Source organism: Bombus impatiens, unplaced genomic scaffold, assembly GCF_000188095.3.
Source record: "Bombus impatiens unplaced genomic scaffold, BIMP_2.2 scf_0362, whole genome shotgun sequence".
Taxonomy (NCBI): Eukaryota; Metazoa; Arthropoda; class Insecta; order Hymenoptera; family Apidae; genus Bombus; species Bombus impatiens.
Window position 1 is genome coordinate 257,657 of NT_176781.1, and position 18,388 is coordinate 276,044.

General features: G+C 38.5%; 1 long non-coding RNA gene across 1 annotated transcript; it reads left to right on the forward strand.

The window, feature by feature from the left end:
• The first annotated feature begins 3,960 nt into the window (after positions 1–3,960).
• Positions 3,961–7,106, forward strand: LOC117151688. Its single transcript, XR_004461784.1, has 3 exons — positions 3,961–4,462; positions 4,597–5,139; positions 6,770–7,106. It is a non-coding gene; the product is annotated as an uncharacterized LOC117151688 (long non-coding RNA).
• The last annotated feature ends 11,282 nt before the right edge of the window (positions 7,107–18,388 follow it).

Sequence of the window (18,388 nt, forward strand, 5' to 3'; positions counted from 1 at the left end):
ATTAGGTACACACTTGGATACTTAAAAGGAAAAACACGATATAACGCTTTCATGTAAATACTTCTACATACTCGGTAGCTTACACCGAATGAAAAATATGAAACATAAATACAGTAGAATTTCATTTATGATGGTTCCATTACGAAACAAATAATATTAAAAGAATTCATTACGTCTTCTAACTACCTACAGTAGCTACAAATTTTTACACACCACTGTGTCTATTATGATATTTATACAGGGTGGTTGGTAACTGGTGGTACAAGCGGAAAGGGGGTGATTCTACGCGAAAAAAGAAGTCGAAAATATAGAATACAAATTTTTCCTTCGAGGCTCTGTTTTCGAGAAAATCGACTTTGAATTTTCGTTCGGTACGCGCGCACTTTACCACGCCTCGTTATAACGGATCTCACTGTAGATCGTTGTCTCGATTGACGTTTTTTTTCTATTCTATAAATTTTTATTGTATATTTTTTATTCTATATTTTCGACTTCTTTTTTTTCGTAGAATCACCCCCCTTGTGATTCTACGCGAAAAAAGAAGTCGAAAATATAGAATACAAATTTTTCCTTCGAGGCTCTGTTTTCGAGAAAATCGACTTTGAATTTTCGTTCGGTACGCGCGCACTTTACCACGCCTCGTTATAACGGATCTCACTGTAGATCGTTGTCTCGATTGACGTTTTTTTTCTATTCTATAAATTTTTATTGTATATTTTTTATTCTATATTTTCGACTTCTTTTTTCGCGTAGAATCACCCCCTTTCCGCTTGTACCACCGGTTACCAACCACCCTGTATATTAACGAATTAATTAGGTCAGGTACATTAAATTTCGTATCATTTTGGTAGTACAACTACAAATTCGGATAATGTGAAAATGAAATGTATCTTTTGAAATAATAATGTATCCGAGTTAATTGAGCCAACTAAAATTTCATTCTAGTGAATGAAGTTCTACTGTGTCATTATATTACCATCGTCTTCGATTCGATATTGATTAATCATAGATGCATCAGGTACAGAGTAATAAAGCATTGTCGCGTTTACTCGTCTAATCTATTATTACTACGTTCGTAACGCGAAGGTAGTTGTACAATTTATCGATGACAAATGGGAAAAAGAAAAGAAAAAAGATGACAACTGACAAGAGACTAATCTAATCTTGAAAAAGGAGAATATAAGTACATACACGTAGATCGATACTAATTGTACGATTTCCATAGACTCGTTCGACGAGAAACAAATTCCGTACTCGATGTTCTCTTCGACCGTTTACTTTTGTACGATCACACCGCTCCTCTATCCCATAAGAATATCATCGAAATTTTCGATATAATATTTTTATCGTGAGAACGTAGCGATGTATCGTCGACTAGCAACGAAGACGTTGGCATTCTTTACGATGTACACAGAGATTTGTATAATAAAATGGAGGGAAGTATAATGTTAAACGATTATCGATCGACGCACGTTCGTGATCACGTTTTTCTCAGGTATCTAGCATGTTTGTAATCTATAAACGACACTTCTGTGTAATAATAAATAATTCAGGCTAGAGTTTCTTCCATTCTTCGATAAAGGTGGACACGTTTTGACGATTGTAAAACGATAAAAAAGAGAGAAAAATTAAGGACCGTTCTCAACGTTCTTTTAGTGGCTTCCTTCGTAATCGTCATCGAACTGGTGCTTTAAACGCATGCTCGAGAAAGACATAGATTTTTATAGGTCACACTGTATCGTGTGATCGCACATATTCCATCGCTCGTTTCCGAGAGTTTGGAAAGCTGACTAGACTACTTATAATAGAGTCTTTGCATGAGAACTACGTGTAGACTGACGAGTAAAGACTCATAGTTAGAACTCGTAATATAATCCATACGTATTCTTCTCACTGTAACTCGTATCATAGGCGATGTTTGATCTGAAGTTTTTTACTTTTGGAAGATATCTGTCGAAACGTCTGCAGGGAATATTAATTAAAATAGTGTATAGATAATTACAGTGTTGACTGCTGCTCGTCAGTATATACGGAAAATGAAGAAACGTTAAAATACGACAACAATAATTCTTAGATTAAAATTTATCGAACCTTCGCTCCTAGGGAACGAATTTTACTTTCCAAAGGAACTTCGCTATTCTCCTGTACGGTTTCCATCTTTAACTCTATATGAAGAAACAGAGCTACAAAAATTCAGACTAAATAAAAAGATGTAAAAAAAAAGACGATTTCCTTACATCCTCTGTCTAAAGAAGAAAGAAACTACGGTCAAAGGAGAAACTAAGAAATAACGAATGAATAAAATTTCACGTAATTTACTAGGAATCGTCTCCTTGTTTGACGTCAATAAATTTTTTAAGGAATTTTCTCTTCCAATGACGTCGTAGGAATATCCAATAATATGTGTGTCGTTCGTGAAAAAAAAAAAAAACGTGACATGCGTGATTCGGTGTTTTTTATTCGAAGGCGAAACCAAAACAGTATTATGAGCGTTCTTCTTCGGCCATTGGTCGAGCAACTGGTATCTGCGACGATTTTCATAACGAGACTCATTGGTCGATTACAAAATCAAGTGTGTAACGAGTGGCCGGTGTATCTTTACAGCGGAGAAGATGGCTAAATGGATTGTTCACTTTGAAATCACGCGAGAATTTATTAAATATAAAACGAAGAAGTTGAGGGATTGGTTGATTGGATTTTATTTAAAAAAAACGAGAGAGGGAGAGAATGTGAACGCGTGTACGCTTAAGCGAGAGAGAAAGAAAGAGAAAGTTTGGAGAAGAAGAGAGAGTCTTTTTGATTGCGATCAGCAGAGACGGTATTGTTACATCGTTGATCGTTATATGTGCATACAAAGCTTCGGAAATAAAAGAATTTTAAATGATAGAACGACGTGTTTCTCTGTCAGTGAATCTGAAGCGAGGAAATAATTTGCAATAAAATATTTTATCGTTTATTGAACGAGTGAAACAATGTATAATTCAGAATTTCAAATATTTCTATAATTAATAATTAAAATAATTAGCTCGATTGAAATCGTTTTACATTGAAATTATTTGTTCTTTTTTTCTTTTTGTACGAAGTAATTTACGTCCTACATAATTCACAGCAAAAGGTAATTTATTACAAAGAAATAATGGAAAAACTGGAACACTATAAAATATTGGAAGATTGAATAATTATTATATCTCATCGTACGTGTATAATGATTTCTAGAATATCTTTATTTAGAGCGATAGATCGATCGATAAAAGTACGATAGGATTCTGTGTAGACTATAGACGTTCACAGAACGAACGAGTTTCACGTGTACAACGTGAAAGGACGCCACGCTCGGATATCTTGGAGAACGAAGAACTGGTCCACCCACTGGGAATTCCAGATTTTTTCCATTGGTTATCGAGCAAAGAGCAGCATGGGAAGCGTGCGCGCGGAACGTGATCGATTCGCATCGATCTCGATCGAGAACGATCCTTATCAAGCCTGCGCGATTCCGCTAACGATGTCTACAAAGTTTGGGCGGTCTTGAACTTAATAGCTACGTCTAAGAACTGTTCGACGACAACATTTTTACGATAGAACAGGTGAAAATTGTTTTCAGTTACAAATCTTTTTTATTTCATTATTTTTTCTTATATTACATATACATATTATTACATGGAATCGCGGAAGAATATTTGAACAGTCGTTTTCTTAATCTTCCAAACTTCGTACAACTCTGTCAGGATATTTTCTGTATTCATCGTTTTACGTACATATCCATTTTTCAAATTTATGTTTTTATCTCGAGCGTACGTTGTTGAACGTAAGTTGTTTTTCTTCCTTTAGCATTGTCGCGACAAAAATACTATTCCTTTGCAAACAACGCACGTACGACGATAAATTCAAGTTAGCACGCATAATACAACAAGGACGTTTATGGATAATATGTTACACAGGCAAAGTGAAGGTAGCAAGAATCGAGAGAAATGGAAAAAGCGATTCGATATTGTTCGGTGTTTATTCCGCTACGATTTAATTCCGGCATTTAAAGCCCTATTACTCGACAACCGATTTCTATCTCATCGCAGCCATTCCTCGCCATTAGTCATCCCGGAGATCTTAAAACGTAATTGCTATCTTGCACCATTTATTTTTGTTTGAGCATCAAGGCAACAGATTCTTCGAGATTATACTTTTCCAAAGTATTATTCGCACCGTGTTGTAACATTGGTCTCTAAATTACAGACAGTTCGTATAATTGCAACATATACATATAAAAGTAAGTCGTGTATTTCTCCTAATTAACTGGAAAATTATTTCTCAGAGATCTGCCAACGAATCTCGCCATTCTCATTTCTTTTTCTCTTTTATTTTAAACTAGGCTTCGCGCATCGAGGAACATCTCTTTACATATACTTACAACATCAGACAGTCCGCAGAAGCCAGATTCCATTTATTTGGAAGCGGCTGATGAAGTTAGGTAAGGAGAAGCAGACCGTTTAATTCGCCGTGGCTCGATTTGGAGCTGGTGGAACGCGCAACAGAATGTGTCAGACGGATGAAATCGCACGACATGGTTAATTCACCCCGCTCCACTGTTCTGCGTGTTTTCAGCTGGAGCTCCGCTCGATCGTAACAAAAGCGGTCGCGTTAACGAAGCGCGAACAGGGCGGCTCGCGCTCGTAGCTTCGCTGCACCGTCTCGCTACCAGACCTCTTGTCGAGGTAAAATTAGAGGTGGACCGCTGCGGCAATTATTAAAATAGAAGAGTGACCGGTAGAACTTCGAGTGGAAGACTGACTCATCCCGCTCGAAAATGCATAGAGCGCACGCGAGGTGGAAAAGCACGAGATCTATTTGTCGACTAAACTAGCAGCAGAAGCAGCAGCTGGACCCGATCGAGGGATTCGCGCGATTCTCGGGGTCATTGCCACTGCTCGAGCCGACGTCAAGTCTCCATTGGTTATTGTTGACTTTGGCCCTGGAATCCGGCGAAACAAATCACCGCAAAGTCAGCGCGGTGTACCGGTTATCAGTTTCATCTGATTCCGAACGCAACTGTGTACGACGTGACTAGAATTTAAGGATGTCGGTATACGTATGTCCATCGCGAGCGAAGCATCGCGTCATTCTCAAGGCAAACACGCCTTGCTCTTGGTAAGACGTTACGTTATTACGGAGCTTGGCTCGTTAACCCCTCGACTGGTAGGGTGACGCAAATAGGGTTCCCAGGGAAGGAAGAGAGAGAGAGAGAGAGAGAGAGAGAGACAAACAGCAGAGACAGAGAGCGAAAATGGATCGATTTCTTTCCAAATTCCAAGAGATACGTTATCACGCGTATATATAATACTTACAGATACCTTCATCCCTATGATCGATAGAGTAACTTCTTGCCAGTGTTTGAAATCGGTTTTGCTATTTTTGTAATATTCTTCGTTTTACGTATAAAGATCTACCAACAAGAACAACTTTAAGCCCTTTGTAGCTCAACCACACGAGCACCGCGAGTAACGAGACACCGTGTTTCGAAAGAACAATGCGCGTCGTTTTAACCCTGGCCGACCGGTCGAGGCTAGTTACTCGGTGCATATTGTTACGAGACGTGCTTCTTCGGACCTTCGTCGAGAAAGACGATTCCTGATGTAATCAAAAAATAAAACGTTTCCCGTATTCGTGCTCGTTTTTGGGCCATAGCGTCAAGTTTATCGGTCGGATCTCCTCTACCTGGAACGAAGCTACAAACGTTCGCGGACTAATCTGCGCCCAAACCGGACTAACTCGGTGGGGTATAGACCCTGAACGGTCCTATTCAGGGCCGAAGATTTGCTAACTGAATAGCCGGTTTCTTCGAGATAGTACCCCGTGACGTCATTTGTTTCTTCCCTGTCACGTTCTTCCTGCTTTCGGTTAGCGTTCAAAGGAAAACGAGCGAACTCCCTGCCCGAGTTTGCGGTGGAACCGGGCGCAGGTAAAAATACATTCGCCGTCGCTTCGTCAGAAGATTATCCCTCGTTTTCTTCGAATCGCTCTTACGAACGTATATAAGGTCGTATCGCTCTCTCGAGACGCTTCCTTTCCCGCTCTGTATTTACCTTCATCAGGGTAAATCGAGGTAGCTAGTAATAATCGTAAAACGATCGGCGTGAAAGCATCGCCGATTATTACTCGGCTGTGTGATCTCATATCGCGCTTACCAGCGATTACATAAAACCAGATGAAAACTCGTCGATGTGCTATTTGTACGGTGATTGTGCGATCTTCGCTCTGACTTCCTCTTTTGTAAAAGTAGTTCCTCGCCTCTTATCAACGTACGATCAAAATACTCACGCAACTGTCTACTATGCTATCCGTATATTCTCGTATTTCATAATTAGTAAGATATTAACGAACGTCGTTAAATCAACGTCCGTACATCTTCTTCTTCCTACCGCGCAGTGTGTATGGGAAAAAAGCTGGTTGATTCCAACGACACAGAATGATCGAGCATCTGGCGACCGAGGCAGAAATTGCGAATGCGTCCCTGACCCTTACCTGATCGACTTCTTTTCGCCCGGTGGGGCCTACCAACCAGGGCTTCACCCCGTCTCTCCGAAGGTTCTCTTCGAAAGGAGCAACCTGCCGTTGCTGCCGTCTCTGCTGGATCTCTCTAGCATCCGCGGTCTCTCTTTCTCTCCCTCTCTTCTCTTTTTTTTTTTTCTTTTTTCTATTTCGAACACGCGTTTTATCCGACCTCGTCTAACGTTCGCAATACGACTATACGCGTGTCTCTCTTTGCTTGGTGCTATAGCGAGTAATGGAAGGGGCCAGAGGCCGAAGGAGAAGGAGAAGAACCAGTCGTGAACCAGAACCGTCGGTCCTCAGAATCTCCCAGTCACCTCTTCGAGTCTGTACGGGGACCAGCGCGTGGATTTGTCTCGATCGTGTACACCTCGACATTTTCCCGCTCCCGGTGCGCAACCACGATCGCGTGGATCGATCGATCCAGGATGACGACGGGGATACACGTCGAGGACGCGGACGATTGACAGGTCGGTGAGTCGATTTTCGAGCCGCGCAAAAAGCGTTCGACAAGCGCTGTCCCACTGCAAACCTTCGTGACATCGTACCGAAAAACCGGTAACGAAATTCCGCCATGCAATTGCGTTTATCGATAGATTGCTCGATCTATAGAGAGCGATAAACGATATTTGTAACTGATTTTCTTTCATCATTCTCTTTAGGATATTTGTGATTTTTAACGATGTAGGATACACAGCTTTTACCGTGGGATGGCATTCCTTGAACGATTTGCAAGCGCCTCGTATTCCTTTTTATATATATGTACGTACATGGATAAACGAGAATTGAGGGAAATATCTAAAAGGGAAAGGATATTTTATATTATTTCTATATCTATCGATAGGATTTTAGAATTCATTCAAAAGTCACAATCCTATAAAATGAAAAGTAGAGAAACGTTGTCGTATTACAAAGAGGATTTTTTAAATTCTTCCTTAGAGTTTACTATTATTTACACGATCTTTTTACGATAAAGCTTAGCTTATGGAAATAACTCGTTGGTTTCTTCAAAATTGAATTAATCATGTACCTATGTAACGAAATCCCGAAATTTACAGAAAGCGAAGTCGATTACTTTGGATAATACGATTACTTTTATCACTTGTCGTATATACATGTACGTACGTTACACTTTATCGTTACAACAAAATTCATAAATGAAAATTCGATCCGCGTCCCACGATTCATCGTTTTATTACAAGATCGTGGTATAGAGGTGCCAATTGCGATCTGTCAGGCGCCACGAATCAGAAGCTCGATCTCGAAATCGCGTAGGTGACTTTCTGTCTGTCGTTGATAATTAGTAAAGTAAACGATATTCGAAGGACAATGCCGCGAATCAGCGTGGGACATATTAAAATTCATCGTATAGCGTCTCGTAACTCCCGTGTAGACGATATAAATTTAGTACAGAGTGAAACTGGCAATTAGTAGGTAATTAATCGATGCAAAAACAGAACAACGGAAGATAAACACGTACTAAGAGGATGTTCGATGTACGATTAATTGATTTGCCTGGTTATTGAACGTCCACTCGTTATCCATTGATCGTATTCACCAGCGATTCGAAGCGCACAGGGTTCGACGATGCATTCATTAAAGCGTCTTGCACGTATAGATTGCGTCAATATATTAGTTTATTAAGAATAATTATTTCATGCGCGCCGTATACACGTTTTACGTGCCACAACAACGAAGTCAATAACCTGGGCCACGATCTCCAAGTCGTAAATCCGCGATAAAATTCTGATAGCGGTGAACTATGACGTGTCTACGTTAAATCAATAGAAAACGCAATGTTTCGTATTATACACTGCGTCTCGTAATCATGAAACTAGTCTAGACAAGATTTAATTGGAAGTATGTGAAGTAAAATAGACGAAATTTAGACGGTTTCATACTTATGAGACGCAGTGTACGATTAAATTGACATCGATGGAATTAATAGGACATACACGAGGATCAATTCTTTAATTTCTGACATCTAACGTTTGGAAAAATAATAATTGCTATTATTTTTAGAATGACAATCCAATGTTGTTTACAGTATTCGACTAATTTTTTTATTTAATTTTTGTTTGATTCAATTTGAAATATTATTATACGAAGTTCTTTCTGATATAATTGTAGATCGATGCGTTTCTATACTCTCTATATAGGAAACAAGTTTTCGTATACTCTTTAGCTCGACTAGAGAACACCGATTTGTAGGAAATGATAATTTCTTTCGAATTTAAATGGTGATCCAACTCGACGCTTTTTATCGGTTGCTCAAACTACACCTACACCGCCGTCTACAATTTACATATCGCGTTCCGCTATTTCTTCGTGTTTACGAGCGATCCGATCGCTGCTTACATTCCGCACGCGCATAATCTCGTGCTCGTGGAAACAAGTGGACTTCGGTTACGTGGAAATACGTACGACGATAACACATGTTGCCTTTTGTCGCTACTGCCTGGATCAAACGTTACCGATCGCGACCTCCAGATTTTTTTCAATTCATTCTCGACGTAATATAAAACAACACATTCGTGAAATTATTTGAAAACGAGCCAGTGGACAGGTTTATCCAGTTTGTTAAAGCGTATGTTGATAGTTTATTTATTTCTTTATTTGTTTCTCCGGACAAGCTTTTATTTGACATAAAATCTTTTCGAAACAACGCACGCGAATAAGTTCATTTCGTTTGTTAGGGTACGAGCTATCAGTTTTTTATTTATTTTTTCAAACGTAGATTCATTTGCTGATATGCATAAAAGAGGAAAAGATTAGTTCTGTAACGATAGATATTAAATAATGGAAACGGAGAATTTTGCAAGCGACGCCCAAGACAACGCCTCTTGCGTTGCAAACTAAATGCAAAATGCAAAACATTCTAACGCGCGAATTGACTATTATACACACAGCGTTTGTTTCGTCTTTCAAATATGGTACATCCTGTCGAATAGATTAATTGCTTGAAAATATGAAATATGAAGTGCGATGGTTAATTTAGAAAAGATAGGCGCAAAATACACTGTGCTAAATAGATACGAGATTATCTGGTTGAACGACAGTCACTTGGTGAACTATCGAGGATATAAGGCCAATTAAATATTTGATGACAATCGTATTACGTTGCATAGGGACAATTTTATTTATATATCTAAAGAAAAGAATTGATGCAATTTAATATCCTATATGACACGATGCACCGTCATAAAATAAATACTTCAACTAAAAAAGGAATCGAGAAGAGTGTTCGCACCCATGCGATCGATAGATTCGTCACGTCTCCATTCAAACGTGCCAATTCCTTAAACACACAGCGACAAATGTTCACGAATATTTTCAGAGAGATTTTACATCAGAAAGCACCCAACTGTGTATTACAATTAGAATTATAAAATGATGTTATAAATCAGAATTATAAAATGATGTTATAAATTAGAATTATGAAATGATGTTATAAATTAGAATTATAAAATGAAGTTCATTTTAGCCATTCGTCTTTATGAATACTACAAATTGACTACAATCTACAAATTGACGTGTAGCTTATATTAAAGTATACCACATCTTAGTTTATCGCGACAAATATTAATTGTCTATGAGTTTCGTTTTTGTTGCTTTTCTCAAGGTACTGAAAAGTGGAGCCGCCCCTTCGATTCGGTATACTTCTAACAAAAATTCGCTTACTAGTAAATTTCCTAGCGGACCAAAGAGAAACTCGCGCGTCAAGTTGAATCTTCAACTTATTGTCCAAATTATCCAGCCTCAGCTATGTATAGAATGCTTTAAAGTTTTACATTCTAAATAATATTTGTAATAAACCATTTTCGTATTTTTATCTTATAACAATTCAACTATTATTACTATTATTATTAATTAACAATTTATTATCATGGAATATCTTTTCAAATACCTACGACGATCCTTCGCAAGTAGTCAAACAAGCGAAACCCGATTATGGGTTACGTGGCCTGACCAGAAACCTTGCTGACAGCCGAATACGGGTGTCGTGAACGTGTTGAACCGATTTTCTATCGCTCGAAAAATTGGCCGATATTGCCACGTTTCGACGATTACCATAGTTGTTCGAAGCATCGATTATTTACGATTTCCTCGCTCTCTCGCGAATTGACACGTCGCAAAGTTCCTTTAAATCCAATGACAGATGCGATATTTACGATGCAGCCGGCAAACAGTCGGTCCTCGTCTCGTAACTTATCAAGATCCGCGGCTTTTCTGTCGATACATATAAGGATACCTGTTGGCATCGCAACAAACCCTCTCAACTATATATTGCTTCTTCTGTTCTCTTCTCTTTGCTGGCCAGTTATATCCCGAAGCGTGCACGATCCCTAAGTGCGTGCAATTAGCGCTGCAAATACCAAGTTATCTCTGATAATCCTCCAACGATCACCCAAGCATCAGGCTGCCATTAACGTATATATCATACTGTATACACGTGCTTTAAGCGTCCCTCTAGCAAAGAGAGTTATTAAACCTCGTGTACAGTCGCGTACTTATTCTCTTCGTCTTGATTGAGTGCGTCGCTTTTGACATGTGCCATGGTAACGAACGGAGAACGATTCGATCTGTTACGTGACTCGTCGAAACGGGTGAAAGTTCATCGACGCCTTCCACGCTCTTCTCGATCGTCTTTGCCATAAAACGAGCTTCGTTTTCGTAAAGAAGGTTTTACGCGAATCTAGAGCGCAGTTTTGTACGTATTTACGAATTTTAGGTAACGACGGTATTGTTCCTTTTGGCAAGTAATCGCGTTCGGAAAGTTTGGCAATTAGAGAGAAGAAATTAGTAGACATTTCTGAATTATCCTTCGCACGCTCTTTTTATTTTAGTCGCGCGTAGAATTTGTGTCGTGCAAATTACGCTTCTAGTAAAGCCGCCTATAACTGGAATTGGAGTATTCGTACTCGGAATTATAAATAGTTTGATGATAAGAACTAGAAGCTATACGGTCTTACATTATACATACATATGTACATGTACATATAGTCGATTAGAGTGTAGCTAAGTATTTTTCGAAGCTTTTTCTACCCTCTATACATTCATTTATGCATAGAATTTGCATCGTGCAAATCATCTTCGCATTCAGCTAATGTATATTCAAGCTTGGAATTAGGACATTTGTAAACAGAATTGAAATTGCTTGATTCAGTATTAAAAATCAGAGTCAATTTACCTTCATGAAGATACATATTTAAACGCTCAGGTACAGATAGACTGTCTATTAATAGACACATTATTTGACGAAGGATTTTACGTTTATTCTACGCTGCTGTATATACGCAAGTGAACTTTTATTTTATTAATTCGTGGACTCAGAGCATCGAGAGAAGAATCCTTATTCCGGTTCTTCGACGTTGTACGAACATGTGCGTCTAAAAGCATCGTTGCACATGTGCAGCCTTACGTAACTATTTGTAATACTCGTTTTGTTTGACTTGGACAAAGCAGGGTATTTAGCACATGCGCGTTCTAGTCACTTCTATGCTAATCCGTGTGCATTTTATCTGGGACGTGAATTGGCATGACGCTAACACTTTTGCTATCGAACAGTAGCTAATATATTATGCTACCAACAGTTAGTACCAACGACGATATATCATACTTAATCAAAGTATGAGCCACGCGCAAGTCAAACCGATCGATTTATTGATCATTCGAATTAATCGGTTTAGCTATCGAGTGACTCGTAATATATTAAAGACACAATTACCAACGAGTTAACGAGCCCACAACTAAAACTGATTAACCCTTTTCTCTGACAAATTAGAAACTAATTATACGTATTGTAATTTCCAAAATATTATTTGGCTCGATCAATCCAACTTCTGAGTAGTTGATAATGCTAAAAACACTATCGGTAACGGGCCAACGAACTCATATCTCGAAAGATAAATTAAAACGACTAGCAAAAAAGTAACAACCTACTTGCGATCCGAGAATTTTTATTCTCGAATCTCATGCCTGTTTTAAGAAGCGAGATTTTTAATGTTTCAAAAAGAACGTACATCTAAAACGAGGAATCGAGCAGCGATTCTCTCATACTCTCTTCAAATTTATTTAAGAAATTTGTTAACGATAAAAGGACCACGTTCGAGTGTAAAATAATTCAAAAGAAACATTTCGTACGGAAGTTGTGGCAAGAAAGAAAAGCTTCGGATGTATCACCAGCAAAGGATATAATTTTGCGATATAATAACAAGGGAAGATGTAGTAAGTACGAATTATATGCAAGAACGATTAAACTGAAATGTGATCAAACCGTTTATGTGATCAAAACTCGGCGCAAAATTAATTGTACAGCGAAGTAAGGAACAAACGAAAGGGCGTTTCTCTGTTGTAATTCAAGCGAACGTATTTCGAATACAGCAAATTCTCTGTTAATTACACCGTCTGCAAGATTAAACAAATAAATTACCAGTCGAGACAGCGGGCTGCTGGCTTTGCAACCGCTTTCAAGTGTATCTCAACTTATTCATTACCTTTCATCGACCGTCCGTTCAGGCAAACGGAATCCTTATTTGGCGGAGACTTCGTTCCGAAGCTCGTTAAAGCGACCGTAGAAAGTTCATCGAAAGCAACGACGAACCGAGGCAAAGCAACGCGAAGGGATTGGCCACGTTATCGATAACTCGCCAGCAATTTTCCAGGCTGGCCCAGTGACATTTTAATTTCTCGCTGCGATCATTTTCCAGAATTCCACGTTTGCTTGTTCCCACGAATCTCATAGCTATTTCGCGATTAATCGGTATAATAACGAATTCGATGGAAATTGGTATTTCTGTGTGAATAGAAAGATATCTCAACTATTCCACTACCGTAGAGTGCAATGGTACTCTAGCGAGATTTTAGATATTTTTATTTATGCGACATGCGTGTAATTTGGAAGATATCCTTCGCGTTTTGTGTATTAGTATTTGTTAACGATTTTAGGGTTTGTAGCTTTTAAATACGATATGACTGAAATTTATAATAGTAGGAATTCAATGATTTTTCTCGCTGTAATTTTTCACTCGTTTAATCGGCGCCCACAGTCGAATAAGTAGATTCACAATGGACGCGAGTTTATCTAGTCGAACGTTAACTAAAATTTCGTTCCAGTAAATGAATTTACAGCGTAATGTAATCGATAGACTGTGAATATCTATACAAATACGAGCACTATACAGGGTGATTGGTAACTGGTGGTACAAGCGGACAGGGGGTGATTCTACGCGAAAAAAGAAGTCGAAAATATAGAATAAAAAATATACAATAAAAATTTATAGAATAGAAAAAAACGTCAATCGAGACAACGATCTACAGTGAGATCCATTATAACGCGTACCGAGCGAAAATTCAGAATCGATTTTCTCGAAAACAAAGCCTCGAACGAAAAATTTTTATTCTATATTTTCGACTTCTTTTTTCGCCTAGAATCACCCCCCTTCCGTCTAGAATCACCCCCTTTCCGTTTGTACCACCAGTTACCAACCACCTTGTATATTTTAGATATTTTTGCATATTATGCGTCTTCTATATAAAAAAAGAATAAAATAAAACGGCATAGAAATTTGTGGCTTAGTTATTGGTAGAGTAATAAAGTAATAATATCTATGAACTTCTGAAAGTTTTCTGTGAAATCTTGCGAAAACTTGTCCACTTGACCAAACGACTACCATACTATATCGATAGGAACTAACATAAGTAGGAGATTTCTCATAGCATAAGTACGCACAAGAACGCTTCATGACATTTCGCGGAAACGAAATCGACTTTCCTGGCTGAAATCGTAAAACGATCCGATCTCCTGACCGTAGCAGTTTCATTCGATGAAAAGCGAGTTTCACGTGGCATTGTTCGTCCGTATTTGCTCGAGCCCTGCTTAACAGGGTAGTTCACTGTTTGCTGAAATGAATACGTAATTCTGCGGAATTTTCCGAAGATTCAGCAACTCGTTTCATTCGTCATCGACTTATTTGGATAACAGTTTCCTCTATCTATTATTATTATCATCATTATCATATTACGATCGAGGTAATTAGTTAATTAGCTATTTTTTTATTTTTAGTCATCCATAAATAGTTTTACTTTACAAGTTCTTCATATTAGTACCCTCTTCACTGTCACAATTATTCTCACATCTGAGTTGTAATTACTTACTGTTCTATTTGACACGTTAATGCCTATGTTATAGTCATTTATTAATTAAATACACTTATATTTATTCATCCATTCGTGCATTCTAATTGTTGGATACAATCAACCTATCAATTGTCATCAAATCGTAAACGTAAAATCTAGTGTGATTGTTTTATATGTATATATTAATCACATATATTAATTATTATATATGTCGGAGAAGGAAAGACAGCGGGATTTGCCCAATACGCTAGTCCAGACTTTTATCACTACCCCGCACGCCATTGTCACTTCATTAACATCGATCTCGTCTTCGGCGGTTTTATTGCAGGCATTAATTATTTGTCTTACACATAGCGAGGCTATTTTGTGTAATACTACGTCGAAACCTTGACTTGTAATTTCACGATCAATCGCGATATCATATTTTAAAATAACTATCAGTGAGGACATGGCGAATTTATTTCTAATGCAAAACCACCAACGCCCGCGACGGACAAGAGTCGAGATGTACCAATATTTCTCATTCCTCGCATTACGACTATATCGATCGTTCTTTTGCCAGAGAATCTCAAGACTACGGATTCTGTAATCAGTGGACACTTGGCTGCCAAAAATCGGTGTAAAATGGAAACGACTCACCCGGATGACTTGATCCACCAGTTGATGCTTCCACTATGTGGAAATCGATTGGACGCTCGTTATTGAAATTATATTCAGGGCACTGCTTTCTGAGGATTTTTCTTCATAATCAAATCGACAGCTGCGCATCATCGGAATCGGTCGTAAGCTCTTGCAGTGTTATAACCGGCACTGATCCCACTTTTGATGTCGGAGGCAGGTTGGCACTTGGGCGTTCGATGAACTTTTACTTACTTTACCGTCGCGAATGTAGCCAATCTCTATCAGTACGAATGTGGACACTACCAGAGGCTACGAGTAATGGTAATACGGCAATAGAATGTTCGAGATGATGGTGACAACGAATCCACGGTCCAGTATGACCGGGATAATCCGGGATGACCAGTATCAGCGTAACTCACTCGGCAGTTCGCCCAACGACTAACTAAAAACTCTAACTTTCACTCTAACGCCGTCGACCCAAAAGAGGCTGCCCTTATATACTCCTGTCCCCGCTTCTAGGGTTAACTTTGTTTTAAGGAGAGCCATATAATCGTTTCATACCTCTGTCAGGTACATGTCCCTTCCGTGACCGTGGCTACGTCCGGTGACCTGCCATGACACTTCGAGCCCAAACCCATCGTCATAAAGTCAGATTGGAACATTAAGACTATTTCTTATTTTTGTTACTTAAGGGCGGCTATAGTAAAAGTCTGGACTAGTGTATTGTGATTTGTCCCAACATTCCGGACGGGAAATCCCGCTGTCTTTCCTTCTCCGACATATATAATAATCAATATGAATATATAATGCGAATATGAATATATAATATTATGTGTCTATCAAGTTTATTCCACTATGTTCTTACAAGCTTATTCGATTGGTATAGTTTTGCAGACACGCCTAACGACCTTGACATTATTTCCTCAGACAGCAGTAGGAATAAGTACGATGTTAATAATCGTCAGGCAGGCTGGCGCGGCAGCGTTGCGCTTTTGATAGCTATGGGAATAACTCGTGGTATACGGTGCGTATAACGTCGTCATCGGGCAAACGTAATCGCCTTGAAATACGCTCCGCGAATATATAATCCGCTTGCGGCTACATCGTTATTCGCGAGATGCGCGTTCATTCTTAATTAACCGAACGTTACGTTTGCCGCTCGATTGCAGCCAGATGCCAACAGTGACGCTGTTCGATCGAAACAAACGAGGAATTTTTTTATCTTCTACACGAGTTACGTGAGATTCAGTGAATAAAATTATAGGTAGCCTTAAGATAAGATTTCACACTATGGGTACTTGTCGTTAGCTTCTTTGAAGTAGCGCGTTTTATATCTTCGATGGAGTAGAGTTTAGTGTGCAAAACGATTGAAAAAATGCGACACAAAAAATGCGTTTGTGGAAAAATGACAAAAAGGGACATACATTTTGGAATATGTTACGATAAATCGTCGTTTCTTCTTTTGGTGAGATTAATTTTAATAAACCAAAAATGATGAAAAAGAATTTGTCGCAACGTGTTTTTGAGAAGGTTAAAAAATGAATTTTTTAAATGTCTGGAATTAAACAGAACTGTACAAAGTATAAAAAAGGAAATTAGGCAGAAATTCGCAGGGAAAGAATTAAAAATTTAATATTTCGCGAATTTGATTGAATATTAAATTTCATTCCATCTCTTTCACATTGCCTCTGGGTTTATTAAAAGAGAAACACGAATCGCGTTTCATGTACAATTTGCAGATTGCGATGGTTTATTAGTATACCGAGGTAAAATTAAGCAAACATATTCTCATATAATTTGAACGATAAGTGAAAAGGATATCTACACAGACGTTGCTTATTTGACTCGATAAAGAATTTTCTATATGCGAATTTTAAATCATTTCTTTTCTTATTTAACTCATTCGGCGGTTATTTATAATTCATTTCTCTGTAGGGAACGTGAAATCATGAATAAATATTCTAGACGTTTTATTTATTTATGTTTAACAAGCAGTCCAACAAATGACAATGAATTTTACAACACGCGTATTTATATATTTACTAAAATGTCACTTCGTAAAATGTGCAAAATAATATCTTTAAATAACGTCGGTTCAGAGTGAAATTCCTTACGGTTACGGAAATGAATGTTTCGAAATGATCCGGAAAAAGAACAAATTTCTCCTGTCGTATTACCTCATGCCACAGCATCCTCGGAGAAAATGTAAACTTTTATTTCGCAAAGTAGTCGCAAGACATGCGACTGCTTTTACTTGTATCATCGGAAAACTGTCGGATGCGTTTCTCGTGTTCTTTTTGCTTAACAAAGAAAAAAAGCGGATTGATGTGTGTACTCTACGCTGCAAAACCTAAAACTGTAAAGTTATCTCGTCGATGTAGCGTCGATAGAATTGCATCGCTGAAACGTTAAATCAATAATCCATTTATCAAAACTTCGTTCTCTCTGATATTCGAAAATTTATTTCTCGAAAATTTTTAGTACAAAAAGCTTGAAAACCTTCGAATCGAATTAAACGTTGCCTTGTCCTACTTTACGGAAATTTGACCAACAATAATACTTGTTTCCATGATTTTCACTGATATTTTATTCCAGACTCGTTAGAATCATTTTTTCCTGTGGAATATTCAACGAACTTTCTGATGTTTTAATGTTGCCAGGTTAGTACGCGTTGTGTGAAAACAAGAACAGAGTTGAAAGTAGGAAAATCGTTGAATCTATGAAGAGAATTAACTATAGAGCCGTGGTAGATAATAAATCAGACGAAATAAATTATAGTTCGCTTAGTTGGCTCTTTAGGCCGAGTTTTTGTCCTCGTCGGGCTGGTAATTATTCGAACGACCGATAATCGTGCCCGGTCAGCATGTTGATGCACTCCCGGTATGCGATCTTTTCATTAAATTAGCAACACTCGTGAGCGCGTGCCGCGTTACGAACTAGCCGGTGGCTCTTCCGCTGCGAAGATTAAACCGGATGTTACGCCGGGCGACCCTCTGCCTGGCCCAGGTCACACACCGCGGGCCAGACGGACACTTGATGTCCGCTCTTCCGTACGGCGTACCCTCAATAGCCTTAAGTATCTTCCATA